This window comes from Rana temporaria, chromosome 5 (assembly GCF_905171775.1).
Source record: "Rana temporaria chromosome 5, aRanTem1.1, whole genome shotgun sequence".
NCBI lineage: Eukaryota > Metazoa > Chordata > Amphibia > Anura > Ranidae > Rana > Rana temporaria.
The window spans coordinates 134260070-134275499 of record NC_053493.1 but is presented as its reverse complement, the minus strand read 5'-3'; the positions used below and the strand labels follow the sequence as shown (position 1 = coordinate 134275499).

Sequence of the window (15430 nt, the reverse complement as noted above, 5' to 3'; positions counted from 1 at the left end):
AATTTTTTAAACGTTGCCTATGGAGATTTTAAAGGGTAAAAGTTTGTCGGCATTCCACGAGCGGACGCAATTTTGAAGCGTGACATGTTGGGTATCAATTTATTCGGCGTAACATTATCTTTCACAATATAAAAAAAAAAATTGGGATAACTTTACTGTTGTCTTATTTTTTAATTAAAAAAAAGTGTATTTTTTCCCAAAAAAGTGCGCTTGTAAGACCTCTGCGCAAATACGGTGTGACAGAAAGTATTGCAATGCTCGCCATTTTATTCTCTAGGGTGTTAGAATAAAAGAATATATATAATGTTTGGGGGTTATAATTAGAGGGAAGGAAATGGCAGTGAAAACAGTGAAAAAACAATTTAAGAACTGCTGTTTTACTTGTAATGCCAACGACCACCACCAGATGGTGCCAGGTCACAGAAGGAAGCTTGGACCTTCACAAGGCTGCAAAGCCGCGGCCTTAATTACCGGCCATCGCGCGGCAGGGGAGCACACAGAGACACAGGATCCTGTGCCTCCGTGCAGATCGCTCTTCAGAGAGCAACACTAGAGATATGAATGCAGATCGCTCTTCAGAGAGCAACACTAGAGATATGAGTGCAGATCGCTCTTCAGAGAGAAACACTAGAGATATGAACGCAGATCGCTCTTCAGAGAGCAACACTAGAGATATGAACCCAGATCGCTCTTCAGAGAGAAACACTAGAGATATGACCGCAGATCGCTCTTCAGAGAGCAAGGCTAGAGATATGAACGCAGATCGCTCTTCAGGGAGCAACACTAGAGATATGAACGCAGATCGCTCTTCAGAGAGCAATGCTACAGATATGAACGCAGATCGCTCTTCAGAGAGCAACACTAGAGATGAGCGCAGGTCGCTCTTCAGAGAGCAACACTAGAGATATGAACGCGGATTGCTCTTCAGAGAGAAACACTAGAGATATGAACGCAGATCGCTCTTCAGAGAGCAACACTAGAGATATGAACGCAGATCGCTCTTCAGAGAGCAACACTAGAGATATGAACGCAGATCGCTCTTCAGAGAGAAACACTAGAGATATGAACGCAGATCGCTCTTCAGAGAGAAACACTAGAGATATGAACGCAGATCGCTCTTCAGAGAGAAACACTAGAGATATGAACGCAGATCGCTCTTCAGAGAGAAACACTAGAGATATGAACACAGATCGCTCTTCAGAGAGCAACACTAGAGATATGAACGCAGATCGCTCTTCAGAGAGAAACACTAGAGATATGAACACAGATCGCTCTTCAGAGAGCAACACTAGAGATATGAACGCAGATCGCTCTTCAGAGAGCAACACTAGAGATATGAATGCAGATCACTCTTCAGAGAGAAACACTAGAGATATGAGCGCAGATCGCTCTTCAGAGAGCAACACTAGAGATATGAGTGCAGATCGCTCTTCAGAGAGCAAAACTAGAGATATGAACACAGATCGCTCTTCAGAGAGCAACACTAGAGATATGAACACAGATCGCTCTTGAGAGAGGAACGCTAGAGATATGAGCGCAGATCGCTCTTCAGCGAGCAACACTAGAGATATAAATGCAGATCGCTCTTCAGAGAGCAACACTAGAGATATGAACGCAGATCGCTCTTCAGAGAGAAACACTAGAGATATGAATGCAGATCGCTCTTCAGAGAGCAACACTAGAGATATGAACGCGGATCGCTCTTCAGAGAGCAACACTAGAGATATGAACGCAGATCACTCTTCAGAGAGAAACACTAGAGATATGAGCGCAGATCACTCTTCAGAGAGCAAGGCTAGAGATATGAGCGCAGATCACTCTTCAGAGAGCAACACTAGAGATATGAACGCGGATCACTCTTCAGAGAGCAACACTAGAGATATGAACGCGGATCGCTCTTCAGAGAGCAACACTAGAGATATGAACGCGGATCGCTCTTCAGAGAGCAACACTCGAGATATGAACCCAGATCGCTCTTCAGAGAGCAGCACTAGAGATATGAACGCAGATCGCTCTTCAGAGAGCAACACTAGAGATATGAGCGCAGATCGCTCTTCAGAGAGCAACACTAGAGATATGAATGCAGATCGCTCTTCAGAGAGCAACACTAGAGATATGAACGCAGATCGCTCTTCAGAGAGCAACACTAGAGATATGAATGCAGATCGCTCTTCAGAGAGAAACACTAGAGATATGAGCGCAGATCGCTCTTCAGAGAGCAACACTAGAGATATGAATGCAGATCGCTCTTCAGAGAGAAACACTAGAGATATGAACGCAGCTCGCTCTTCAGAGAGGAACGCTAGAGATATGAACGCAGATCGCTCTTCAGAGAGAAACACTAGAGATATGAACGCAGATCGCTCTTCAGAGAGCAACACTAGAGATATGAACGCAGATCGCTCTTCAGAGAGCAAGGCTAGAGATATGAGCGCAGATCGCTCTTCAGAGAGCAGCACTAGAGATATGAGCGCAGATCGCTCTTCAGAGAGAAACACTAGAGATATGAGCGCAGATCACTCTTCAGAGAGCAGCACTAGAGATATGAATGCAGATCGCTCTTCAGAGAGAAACACTAGAGATATGAACGCAGATCGCTCTTCAGAGAGAAACACTAGAGATATGAACGCAGATCGCTCTTCAGAGAGAAACACTAGAGATATGAACGCAGATCGCTCTTCAGAGAGAAACACTAGAGATATGAACGCAGATCGCTCTTCAGAGAGAAACACTAGAGATATGAACACAGATCGCTCTTCAGAGAGCAACACTAGAGATATGAACGCAGATCGCTCTTCAGAGAGAAACACTAGAGATATGAACACAGATCGCTCTTCAGAGAGCAACACTAGAGATATGAACGCAGATCGCTCTTCAGAGAGCAACACTAGAGATATGAATGCAGATCACTCTTCAGAGAGAAACACTAGAGATATGAGCGCAGATCGCTCTTCAGAGAGCAACACTAGAGATATGAGTGCAGATCGCTCTTCAGAGAGCAAAACTAGAGATATGAACACAGATCGCTCTTCAGAGAGCAACACTAGAGATATGAACACAGATCGCTCTTGAGAGAGGAACGCTAGAGATATGAGCGCAGATCGCTCTTCAGCGAGCAACACTAGAGATATAAACGCAGATCGCTCTTCAGAGAGCAACACTAGAGATATGAACGCAGATCGCTCTTCAGAGAGAAACACTAGAGATATGAATGCAGATCGCTCTTCAGAGAGCAACACTAGAGATATCAACGCAGATCGCTCTTCAGAGAGCAACACTAGAGATATGAACGCAGATCGCTCTTCAGAGAGCAACACTAGAGATATGAACGCGGATCGCTCTTCAGAGAGAAACACTAGAGATATGAATGCAGATCGCTCTTCAGAGAGCAACACTAGAGATATCAACGCAGATCGCTCTTCAGAGAGCAACACTAGAGATATGAACGCAGATCGCTCTTCAGAGAGCAACACTAGAGATATCAACGCAGATCGCTCTTCAGAGAGCAACACTAGAGATATGAACGCAGATCGCTCTTCAGAGAGCAACACTAGAGATATGAACGCAGATCACTCTTCAGAGAGAAACACTAGAGATATGAGCGCAGATCGCTCTTCAGAGAGCAAGGCTAGAGATATGAGCGCAGATCACTCTTCAGAGAGCAACACTAGAGATATGAACGCGGATCGCTCTTCAGAGAGCAACACTAGAGATATGAACGCAGATCACTCTTCAGAGAGAAACACTAGAGATATGAGCGCAGATCACTCTTCAGAGAGCAACACTAGAGATATGAACGCGGATCACTCTTCAGAGAGCAACACTAGAGATATGAACGCGGATCACTCTTCAGAGAGCAACACTAGAGATATGAACGCGGATCACTCTTCAGAGAGCAACACTAGAGATATGAACGCGGATCACTCTTCAGAGAGCAACACTAGAGATATGAACGCGGATCGCTCTTCAGAGAGCAACACTAGAGATATGAACGCGGATCGCTCTTCAGAGAGCAACACTCGAGATATGAACCCAGATCGCTCTTCAGAGAGCAGCACTAGAGATATGAACGCAGATCGCTCTTCAGAGAGCAACACTAGAGATATGAGCGCAGATCGCTCTTCAGAGAGCAACACTAGAGATATGAATGCAGATCGCTCTTCAGAGAGCAACACTAGAGATATGAACGCAGATCGCTCTTCAGAGAGCAACACTAGAGATATGAATGCAGATCGCTCTTCAGAGAGAAACACTAGAGATATGAACGCAGCTCGCTCTTCAGAGAGGAACGCTAGAGATATGAACGCAGATCGCTCTTCAGAGAGAAACACTAGAGATATGAACGCAGATCGCTCTTCAGAGAGCAACACTAGAGATATGAACGCAGATCGCTCTTCAGAGAGCAAGGCTAGAGATATGAGCGCAGATCGCTCTTCAGAGAGCAGCACTAGAGATATGAGCGCAGATCGCTCTTCAGAGAGAAACACTAGAGATATGAGCGCAGATCACTCTTCAGAGACCAGCACTAGAGATATGAATGCAGATCACTCTTCAGAGAGCAACACTAGAGATATGAACGCGGATCGCTCTTCAGAGAGCAACACTAGAGATATAAACGCAGATCGCTCTTCAGAGAGCAACACTAGAGATATAAACGCGGATCGCTCTTCAGAGAGCAACACTAGAGATATGAACGCAGATCACTCTTCAGAGAGCAGCACTAGAGATATGAACGCGGATCGCTCTTCAGAGAGCAACACTAGAGATATGAACACGGATCGCTCTTCAGAGAGGAACACTAGAGATATGAGCGCAGATCGCTCTTCAGAGAGAAACACTAGAGATATAAACGCGGATCGCTCTTCAGAGAGCAACACTAGAGATATGAATGCAGATCACTCTTCAGAGAGCAACACTAGAGATATGAACGCGGATCGCTCTTCAGAGAGCAACACTAGAGATATAAACGCAGATCGCTCTTCAGAGAGCAACACTAGAGATATAAACGCGGATCGCTCTTCAGAGAGCAACACTAGAGATATGAACGCAGATCACTCTTCAGAGAGCAGCACTAGAGATATGAACGCGGATCGCTCTTCAGAGAGCAACACTAGAGATATAAACGCAGATCGCTCTTCAGAGAGCAACACTAGAGATATAAACGCGGATCGCTCTTCAGAGAGCAACACTAGAGATATGAACGCAGATCACTCTTCAGAGAGCAGCACTAGAGATATGAACGCGGATCGCTCTTCAGAGAGCAACACTAGAGATATGAACACGGATCGCTCTTCAGAGAGGAACACTAGAGATATGAGCGCAGATCGCTCTTCAGAGAGAAACACCAGTGTAAACCAGCCCCACAAGTTTTGCCTTTGGTTCTATGTTAATGTGGGGTGACACTATTGGTGACAGCTGTCACCTTGCTGTCATTTAGTGTCTCCTGAGACATCTTCTCGCATATGGCAATCCTTATCGATCAATAGAAGGGATGGGGGGGAGGGGCAGATCTTCCAGCATGCCTAGGGCCCTGTCCATCCTTCCATTTCTCATAGACAGCTCAGATCTGTCATTGTCTCCCTCTGATTTCCTATCACTGTGTACATTGGACAGGAGGCAGATTATCCCGAGCCCATCACTATACACTGTCCCTGCCTGCCGCTCGCTGTGTGCTGTTTCCATAGATCCCGGTAACCCGCATTCTCTGATTGGCCGCCGCGTTTATCTAGGTTCGAACAGCTACACACCGACGTCACCTGTTGCTATTTGCATAGCCACGCCTCCCGGGCTTGCCGGTTTCGGAAAGGTGACGTCCGCTACGCGCTCCTATTCGTCGGCGGCAGAGGAAGAGGCGTGTCGTTGGCCGGAAGTCCTGGCTGCTGTACTCTGCGCGCTGACTGGCTGACTAGCTCGGGAGAAAGGAGGGATTTCCGGTTGACAGTGCCCGGCTCTCCCTGGGGGTTCTGTCTCCTGCGCTGCCGCCGAGACTCAGGTGAGGGGAGGAGGGGAAGGTGACTACGTGAGCGGGGTACGGGGGGGAGGAGAGGCGGGTCCGGACAGTGCTGGGCGCGGGCTGTGTAACGTGTGTGTTATTCCGGTACCGAGCCGGTGTGTCCTATGTGTTCCTCACACCTCGGGGAACATTGCTGCTTGTGTGTGCTGAGTCACATAGGGGTCAGGTGGTCCCATGTACAGGACTGTGTGAGTCACATTTGTATCAGTCGTCATATAGAAGAGTGCTCAGGAGGATGGGGCTATGGGGAGAGGACTCAGGGCCACACACCATCACTCACTCTACTCACTGTACAATCCTCCAGGGGGGCCTTAGGGGGGCACTCTGTGCTTCTTGTCAGCCCCAGCTTTGTCATAATAATAAAAAATGTATTTCCAGAAGGAGATCAGCAATGGTATCCCTCGTGTTCATCACCCCAAATGCAGCCACACACTTATTAAAAGAGAAGTATGAGAATCGGGGGGGTTAGCAGACTCGCCCCAACACTGAGAACCGAGCGATCAAACGCCGCCGATTGCTCGGAGCTCCCTGGACCCGCTCTGTGATGTCAGCGGGCTGCTGTCTGCTGAAAACGGGTCACAGGTGTGCAGAGCCAAGTACACTTCTGTGATCCATAGAAGTACAGCCAAACAAGCTTTGTCTGTACTTCTCCTTTAAGCGGACTATAGTGTTTTTAGATCTGCCAACAACTAGGCGACATAAGGGCCTGTGTGATTGGATAGAAATGGATTGGTTCGTATGGGTTTGTCCTCCCTATTGGTGAATTTAAAGTGGTAGTTCCCCCTCCAAAAAATTGTTACCCTTAGATTGCTCATTTTGTCTAGGGGAATGGGCTAGTTGTTTTAAAATCGAAGCTGTACTTACCGTTGTAGAGAGCGATCTTCTCCGCCACTTCCGGGTATGGTCTTCGGGTCTGGCTGTTCCTTCTTGATTGACAGGCTTCCGACGGTCGCATCCATCGCGTCACGATTTTCCAAAAGTAGCCGAACGTCGGTGCGCAGGCGCAGTATAGAGCCGCACCGACGTTCGGCTTCTTTCGGCTACTCGTGACGCAATGCATGCGACCGTCGGAAGCCTGTCAGAAGACTGTCAATCAAAATAGGAACGCCCGCTCCCGAGGACTATACCCGGAAGCGGCGGAGAAGATCGCTCTCTACAACGGTAAGTACAGCTACAATTTTAAAACAACTAGCCGATTCCCCTAGACAAAATGAGCATCAATCTAAGGGTAACAATTTTTTTGAGGGGGAACGACCGCTTTAAGTCAACCTTAGATTGAAATTCGACTGGTTTAGCAGGGAGCGGACACATTTTGATCCATCTGTGGGCAGGCTGGTTGTACAGAGGTCCATCTCTTGATCGATTTCTGTACAACCAGCCTGTCTTTTTATTTTTTTATTATTGGCTCGATTACCGCCACCATCTATAGCCGACACTGATCATTGTATTCTGATGGCAGGGAACTCCCTCCGCTGTCGGAAAACAATGGCTCCACGGGAGGGATTCCCCTATCAACACCAATTCAGTTAGTAGAGGCTGGAAGAATGGACAGCCACACTTCTAAAAAAAAACCTGTGGGTTGTCTTTATTTTAAAACAGATGGCAAATGCACTACAAGGTACAGCAAAACAATGGAGATGGCAGTCTACGCGTTTCACACTGGAGTTAGTGCATAATCATGGCTTATGATAAAGCACTAACTCCAGTGTGAAACTGCCATCTCCATTGTTTTGCTGTACCTTTTAGTGCATTTGCCAACTGTTTTAAAATAAAGACAACCCACAGTTTTTTTTGGAAGTGCGGCTGTCCATTCTTCCAGCCTCTACTATTTGCCTTGTGCATTGCCGGCACTCCTGGTCTCCTGAGAAGCTATTAATTGTCCAGCACACCCACCTGGAGCGGTAGGTCCCTTTTTCCAACACCAATTCAGTGTGTGGATGGGGGGATCAAATCCATTTTCCTTTTTTCTTTTCAGGCTAAATAAAAAAATAAAAATAAAATCGTCTATGGCAGTGGTTCTCAACTCCTGTCCTCAGAACAGGGTAGGTTTGCAAGATAACTGAAATGCATGACAGGTGATATCATTTGCTGCTCAGTGGTTGCAGTATTCTGGCCTGTTAGTGAGTCCTGAGGACAGGAGTTGGGAACCACTGATCTATGGCCTGCTTTAAAAATGATTATGCCAGGGCTTGACAAATTTGCTTAAAATTTAGGAGCCAGGAATGCGCCTTGTCCCGCCGAGCTCGCGCGCAGAAGCGAACGCATATGTTGGTAGTGCCCGCATATGAAAGCGATGTTCATACCACACATGTGAGGTATCGCCGCGATTGGTAGAGCAATAATTCTAGTCCTAGACCTTCTCTGTAACTCAATACATGCTACCTGTAGAAATTTTTAAACGTCGCCTATTAAGGGATTGTAAAGGGTAAAAGTTTGCCGCCATTCCACGAGCGGACGCAATTTTGAAGCGTGACATGTTGGGTATCAATTTACTTGGTGTAACATTATCTTTCATCGTATAAAAAAAAAAAAAAATGGGCTAACTTTACTGGTGTCTTATTTTTTAATTTTAAAAAGTGTATTTTTTTTTCAAAAGTGCGCTTGTGAGACCACTGCACAAATACGGTGTGACAGAAAGTATTGCAACAATCGCCATTTTATTCTCTAGGGTGTTAGAATAAAAATATATATATATATATATATATATATATATATATATATATATATATATATATATAGTTTGTTTGGGGGTTCTAATTAGAGGGAAGGCGATGGCAGTGAAACAGACGGGGAAGCTCCATTAGCATTGCTGGTTGTCTTGTCATACCAACGGCCACCACAAGATGACGCCAGATCACAGAAGGAAGCCTAGGCCTGCAGAAGGTCGCAAAGCCACGGCCTCAATTAGCGTCCGGCGCGGCCTGACAGGAGCACGTAACGGGGTAGTTGGGGTGCATGGAAACTCAGGATACCCCAGCTGTGCCAGGTGCTGCACATGTGATAGTTACATTCCCAGCATGTGCCAGAAATGTACCTGCTTTTTTAAATTGCTAAAGCACAAGTAAACCCATCTACTTTCGCATGGGTGACAGGCTGGATAATATAGATCCTTGTAGTCTCCCCAGTCCGGCCATCAAGCGTGAGCAGTCCTTCAGCTACGCGCTGGGTCTGCCATGTCTTACGCCATTGCTCCAGGGCACACATATGACCGGGCTACTGCCTGTCACCCAGCTGGCAGATGATAGTAGATCTCAGGATCAAAGTAGAAAAAAAGAATCTCCAGGACCAATGGTCCCATAGGGAGCCAGGTCCTTCTATGCTAGGCAGAAAAAAAACTGAGATGCTAGATGCAGAGTGAGGGGTTATAGCCAGAGGGACCCCCCCCCCCCTGGGTGGTACTGTTCATCTTTGCTGCTGTTACATCTGTTTAACATGTCTGCCTAGTCCTCTCCTGATAGACGGCATATAAACCCTACTGTTGAGAATAAAGGAGCTGTGTCCGTCCATGAACGAAAGAGAATTTTTTTTTCCTCTTCTATTAGTTTTAAAATAGTGTACACTTTCCGAGATCTAGGCACACTGCAATGTAAACTCTGGCTCATCCTCTGCATTTTAAAATGCCGGCAATGCAGCTGGGTGATGTAGGTAATGTAACTTGTAGGACTTCCTTCAGAAGCATATGATCAATGTGAAGAGATGAGTGACATGAAACCTGGAAGATGTGGCAGAGAATCTTGCAGTGTCAACAGAACGAATGGCGACAGAAGACTTTGATCTGTCACAGCTGAGGACACAACCAGGCAGGTTTCACTTTAACCACTTAAGACCTGGACTAATATGCAGGTAAAGGACCTGGCCCCTTTTTGCGATTCGGCACTGCGTCGCTTTAACTGACAATTGCGCGGTTGTGGCTCCCAAACAAAATTGACGTCCTTTTTTTCCCCACAAATAGAGCTTTCTTTTGGTGGTATTTGATCACCTCTGCGGTTTTTATTTTTTGCGCTATAAACAAAAGAGCAATAATTTAAAAAAAATTCAATATTACTTTTTGCTATAATAAATATCCCCCAAAAATATATAAAAAAACAGTTTTATTCCTCAGTTTAGGCCGATACGTATTCTTCTACATATTTTTGGTAAAGAAAATCGCAATAAGCGTTTATTGATTGGTTTGCACAAAATTTATAGCGTTTACAAAATAGGGGATAGTTTTATGGCATTTTTATAATTTATTTTTATTTTTTTACTACTAATGCGGTGATTTCCGTGACTGCGACATTATGGTGGACACTTTTGACACATTTTTGGGACCGTTGTCATTTTCACAGTGAAAAGTGCTATAAAAATGCACTGATTACTGTGAAAATGACAATAGCAGTGAATTGGTTAACCATTAGGGGGCGCTAAGGGGTTAAGTGTGCCCTAAGGGAGTGATTCTTACTGTAGGGGGGCATGGCTGAACGTGTGACGTCACTGATCGTCGTTCCCTATAACAGGGAACAGACTATCAGTGACAAGCCACAAATGAGAACGGGGAAGGTGTGTTTGTACTCGCCTCTCCCCGTTCTTTAGCTCCTGTGATCCGATCGCGGGACAGCGGCAGCAATCGGGTCCCACGGCACGGTCACGGAGGACAGGGCTGGGTCACGAGCTCCCACAGCTGGGCATCTTAAAGGGGACGTACCTGTACGCCCATGTGCCCAGCCGTGCCATTCTGACGACGTAAATAGTCGTGCGGCGGTCGTGCGGAGGGTTGATAATTCATATTCTACAGTTTCCTATGGGTATAACAATGTTCTGTGCAATTTCTTCACTCAGTTTTGCTAAGTTATGGGAAAACTTGTTGTAGTTAATCACATTCAATTGTGATGTTAAAGACATTTTGCCAATTTTCCCATTAATTTACCCATAACAACATACCCATAACATAACAACATAAATGTTCTTTAGCAAGGAACATGCATTCCACGTTGATAATTATGCTACCAAAATTATTTTGTGCTGTAAATTGTCTACAGCAATGTTCTGGTTTCTTCTTGCTGGAGGCTGCCATTTTTCTGAAGTCCAGAGCCCCAGAACAACAGTAAATCATAAAGCTGAACTAAGCCCATTGGTTTAACAATTTCAGAAAAAGTGGTACTGTATATACTTGAGTATAAGCCAAGATTTTCAGACCTTTTTTTAGGGCTGAAAATAGCCCCCTCGGCTTATACTCGAGTCGGTGTACCTGAAGGACTGCGGGCGTTCATTTTTCAAAAGTCGCGGCTTCCTCCTGGTCCCGTTCTGTTCCCTGATAGGCGGTAGCGGAACACAGTGTCAAATGCCTATTACGGAGGTCCTCTCATCCTCTGACTTTCTCAGCAGACACTGTGTTCAGTGTACCGCCTATCACGGACGTCCTCTTGTCCGAGGATGAAAGAAGGTCCAAGATAGGCGGTAGCAGAACACAGTGTCAAACGTCTATCACGGAACGGGACCAGGAGGAAGCCGTGACTTTTGAAAAATGGATACCCGAAGCCTGTCAATAATCCAGGTACACTGAGGCTGCAATAGGCACAGTGAGGCATGCAAATGGGCATTGTTGACCCTTTTTTCCGCTTACAGTAGCTGCTGCATTCTCACCCTAGGCTTATACACGAGTCAATACGTTTTCCCATTTTTTGGTGGTAAAATTAGGGCCTCGGCTTATATGTGAGTATATACAGTGTGTGTATGTGTGTATGTGCGTTTCATATACGGCGACCGCCTTGGCAAAATGTCACACATTTTTAAATTATTATTATTAATTGTTTTTGTTTTCTGTTTTTTATGACAGGTTCACAGCCTCACCCCTACATATTTTTCTAGCCTATTCTAAGCTAAACTCCCCTCACCCAGATGCCTATTTATCTCTTTCTTATGGTGGCAGCCTCCCGCAGTGTGGAAATCTTGTCGGATGCTTTTTATGGACTTGTATCGGACCTTTTAATGGTACAGGTATGGTCCATTCAGGTCTATGGAAAGATACTGCACAAGCATGGGCAGCATAGGTCAGAATTTCTGCTCAGAGGCTTTAACCACTTAACCCCCGGACCATATTGCTGTCCAAAGACCAGAGCACTTTTTGCGATTCGGGACTGCGTCGCTTTAACAGACAATTGCGCGGTCGTGCGACGTGGCGTCCTTTTTTACCCACAAATAGAGCTTTCTTTTGGTGGTATTTGATCACCTCTGCGTTTTTTTATTTTTTGCGCTATAAACAAAAATATAGCGACAATTTTGAAAAAAATGAATATTTTTTACTTTTTGCCATAATAAATATCCCCCAAAAATATATAAAAAAAACATTTTTTTTTCCTCAGTTTAGGCCGATACGTATTCTTCTATATAAGCGTTAATTGATTGGTTTGCGCAAAAGTTATAGCGTTTACAAAATAGGGGGTATTTTTATGTCATTTTTATTAATATTTTTTTTTACTAGTAATGGCGGCGATCAGCGATTTTATTTATTTATTTATTTATTTATTTATTTATTTATTTTCGGTACTGCGACATTATGGCGGACACTTCGGACACTTTTCACACATTTTTGGGACCATTGGCATTTTTATAGCGATCAGTGCTATAAAAATGCATTGGATTACTATAAAAATGCCACTGGCAGTGAAGGGGTTAACACTAGGGGGCGGGGAAGGGGTTAAGTATGTCCCTGGGTGTGTTCTTACTGTGGGGGGGGGGGGGTGGCCTCACTAGGGGAAACACTGATCTTCTGTTCATATATTGTATGAACCGAAGATCAGCATTTCCCCCCCTGACAGGACCGAGAGCTGTGTGTTTACACACACAGCTCCCGGTCCCCGCTCTGTAACGAGGGTTCACGGACGAGTGGGGGGCGCGCGCCCCTAGTGGCTGCAAAAAGAGCCAACGTCATTGTATGGGCTCTCGCCCAGGAGAGCCGACCTGCCGCCGTAGAATGACGGCGGCTGGTCGGCAAGCAGTTAAACATCGCAGTAGGCGGCTTCCCTTGAAATTGGGCATCTTTTTGGAGAAAGCTGTGGTTCTCTTTTAAAAATTGTGTGCGGGCTGGAGATTTTGTAGGCTAAAGTGAACCTGTACTTTAATGTTTAATAAACTATTTTTTATAAAAGTTTAACTGATACTTTGATTATTTTTTTTTCATTGTAAATATAAATCGTTTAAGATCAGTGTCTACAGGTTTCGAGCTTCTGTGAATGGTTTTGGGTTGACATCAGTTTGTGAAACTTCTGAGCTCTTTCAGAATTCATTGAGTACTTTTGACCTGCTGTTTGCGTCCATTTGACCTGCTGTCTACAGCCATGGCCAAAAGTTTTGAGAATGACACAAATACTAATTTTCACGAAGTCTGCTGCCTCAGTTTTTGAGATGGGAAATTGCATATACTCCAGAATGTTATGAAGCGTGATCAGACGAATTGCAATTAATTGCAAAGTTCCTCTTTGCCATGAAAATTAACTTAATCCCATAAAAAAAAATTCCACTGCTTTTGTTTAGAAGGCTTCAGGGTGCCCAAGAAATTCCAGCAAGCGCCAGGACCGTCTCCTAAAGAGGATTCAGCTGCGGGATCGGAGTGCCACCAGTGCAGAGCTTGCTCAGGTATGGCAGCAGGCAGGTGTGAGCGCAATTGCACGCACAGTGAGGCGAAGACTTTTGGAAGATGGCCTGGTATCAAGAAGGGCAGCAAAGAAGCCACTTCTCTCCAAAAAAAACATCAGGGACAGATCGATCTTCTGAAGAAAATATGGTGAATGGACTGCTGGGGCAAAGTCATATTCTCCGACGAAGCCTCTTTCCGATTGTTTGGGGCATCAGGAAAAAGGCTTGTCCGGAGAAGAAAAGGTGAGCGTTACCATCAGTCCTGTGTCATGCCAACAGTTAAGCATCCTGAGACCATTCATGTGTGGGGTTGCTTCTCATCCAAGGGAGTGGGCTCACTCACAATTTTGCCCAAAAACACAGCCATGAATAAAGAATGGTACCAAAACACCCTCCAACAGCAACTTCTTCCAACAATCCAACAACAGTTTGGTGAAGAACAATGCATTTTCCAGCACGATGGACCACCGTGCCATAAGGCAAAAGTGATAACTAAGTGGCTCGGGGACCAAAACGTTGACATTTTGGGTCCATGGCCTGGAAACTCCCCAGATCTTAATCCCATTGAGAACTTGTGGCAAATCCACAAGAGGCGGGTGGACAAACAAAAACCCACTAATTCTGACAAGAAGTGATTATGAAATAATGGGTTATTATCAGTCAGGAGTTGGCCCAGAAGTTGATTGAGAGCATGCCCAGTCGAATTGCAGAGGTCCTGAAAAAGAAGGGCCAAGACTGCAAATACTGACTCTTTGCATAAATGTTTTAAAAGCCTTTGAAACGTATGAAGTGCGTGTAATTATATTTCACTACATCACAGAAACAACTGAAACAAAGATCTAAAGGCAGTTTAGCAGCAAACTTTGTGAAAACGAATATTTGCGTCATTCTCAAAACTTTTGGCCACTACTGTATATCCATCTGACCCGCATTTGAGCTGCTGTCGTTTTTTTTTTTTTTTTTTTTCTCAGCCTAGGTATAAAAGGGGCCCAAAATCCTAATGCATCCAAGGAACATAAATTACACGTAAATCGCACATCTAATTTCCTTACCACCTATCGTTTTTTTTAGAGGCCCTGGAGCACCAGAACAGTGGAAAAACCCACAGAAATTACCCAGTTTTGGAAGGCAAACGATCATGGTATTTTCTGAAAGGCAAATTTAAGCCTTTTGAAAATGTAATTTTTGTTGCCCCATTATTATTATTATTTTTTATTTATTTTTTCGTTTTGTTTAAATGCATAAATTTTTTTAAAATGCATATATATATATTTTTAAACGCAAAGTTGTCAGTTAATAAGATGTTTCTATAGGCGCGCACAGACTTGCACCTAAAAACTGATTTTTTGCCATGCCTCCTGAGGTTAACAATACCACTTCTGAGACATTTTTCACAGCCTAGCCACATGGGGGGGGTCCAAGATCCAAAGAGTACCTTCAAGCAAAAATTTTACTACCTGTCAAATTTTTGGCGGTCGAGGAGCATGAAGACAGTAAAAACACCCATAAAATGACCACATTTTGGGAAGCAAACACCCCAAGGTATTTTCTAAGAGTTATGTGGAGTCTTTTAACCACTTCTCACCCGGTCAATAGCAAATTGACATCTGGAAAATGGTTGTGTTATCCTGACTGGACGTCATATGACGTCCAGCAGGATAACAGCTGCCGCACGCCAGTGGGGGCGCACATTGCGGTGATCGTGGTGTGTCAGTCTCACACACTGCTTCACCGATCCGGCATAGGCTCTTTACCACGTGATCAGCCATGTCCAATCACGGATGATCACAATGTAAACAGGAA

At 44.9% G+C, this 15430-nt stretch overlaps 1 protein-coding gene across 3 annotated transcripts in view; it reads left to right on the top strand.

Annotated features, from left to right (window-relative positions):
• CUL1 (cullin 1) overlaps positions 1–15430 on the top strand; it is a 145562-nt gene that overhangs the window by 30768 nt on the left and 99364 nt on the right. For 2 of the 3 annotated variants that reach the window (XM_040353155.1, XM_040353153.1), the window contains exon 1: positions 5855–5992. The exons of the other annotated variant lie outside the window; for it this stretch is intronic. The gene's annotated coding sequence lies outside the window, so the exon portion shown is untranslated. Of the gene's footprint in view, positions 1–5854; positions 5993–15430 lie in introns of those variants that run through there. 3 annotated transcript variants of the gene reach the window in all.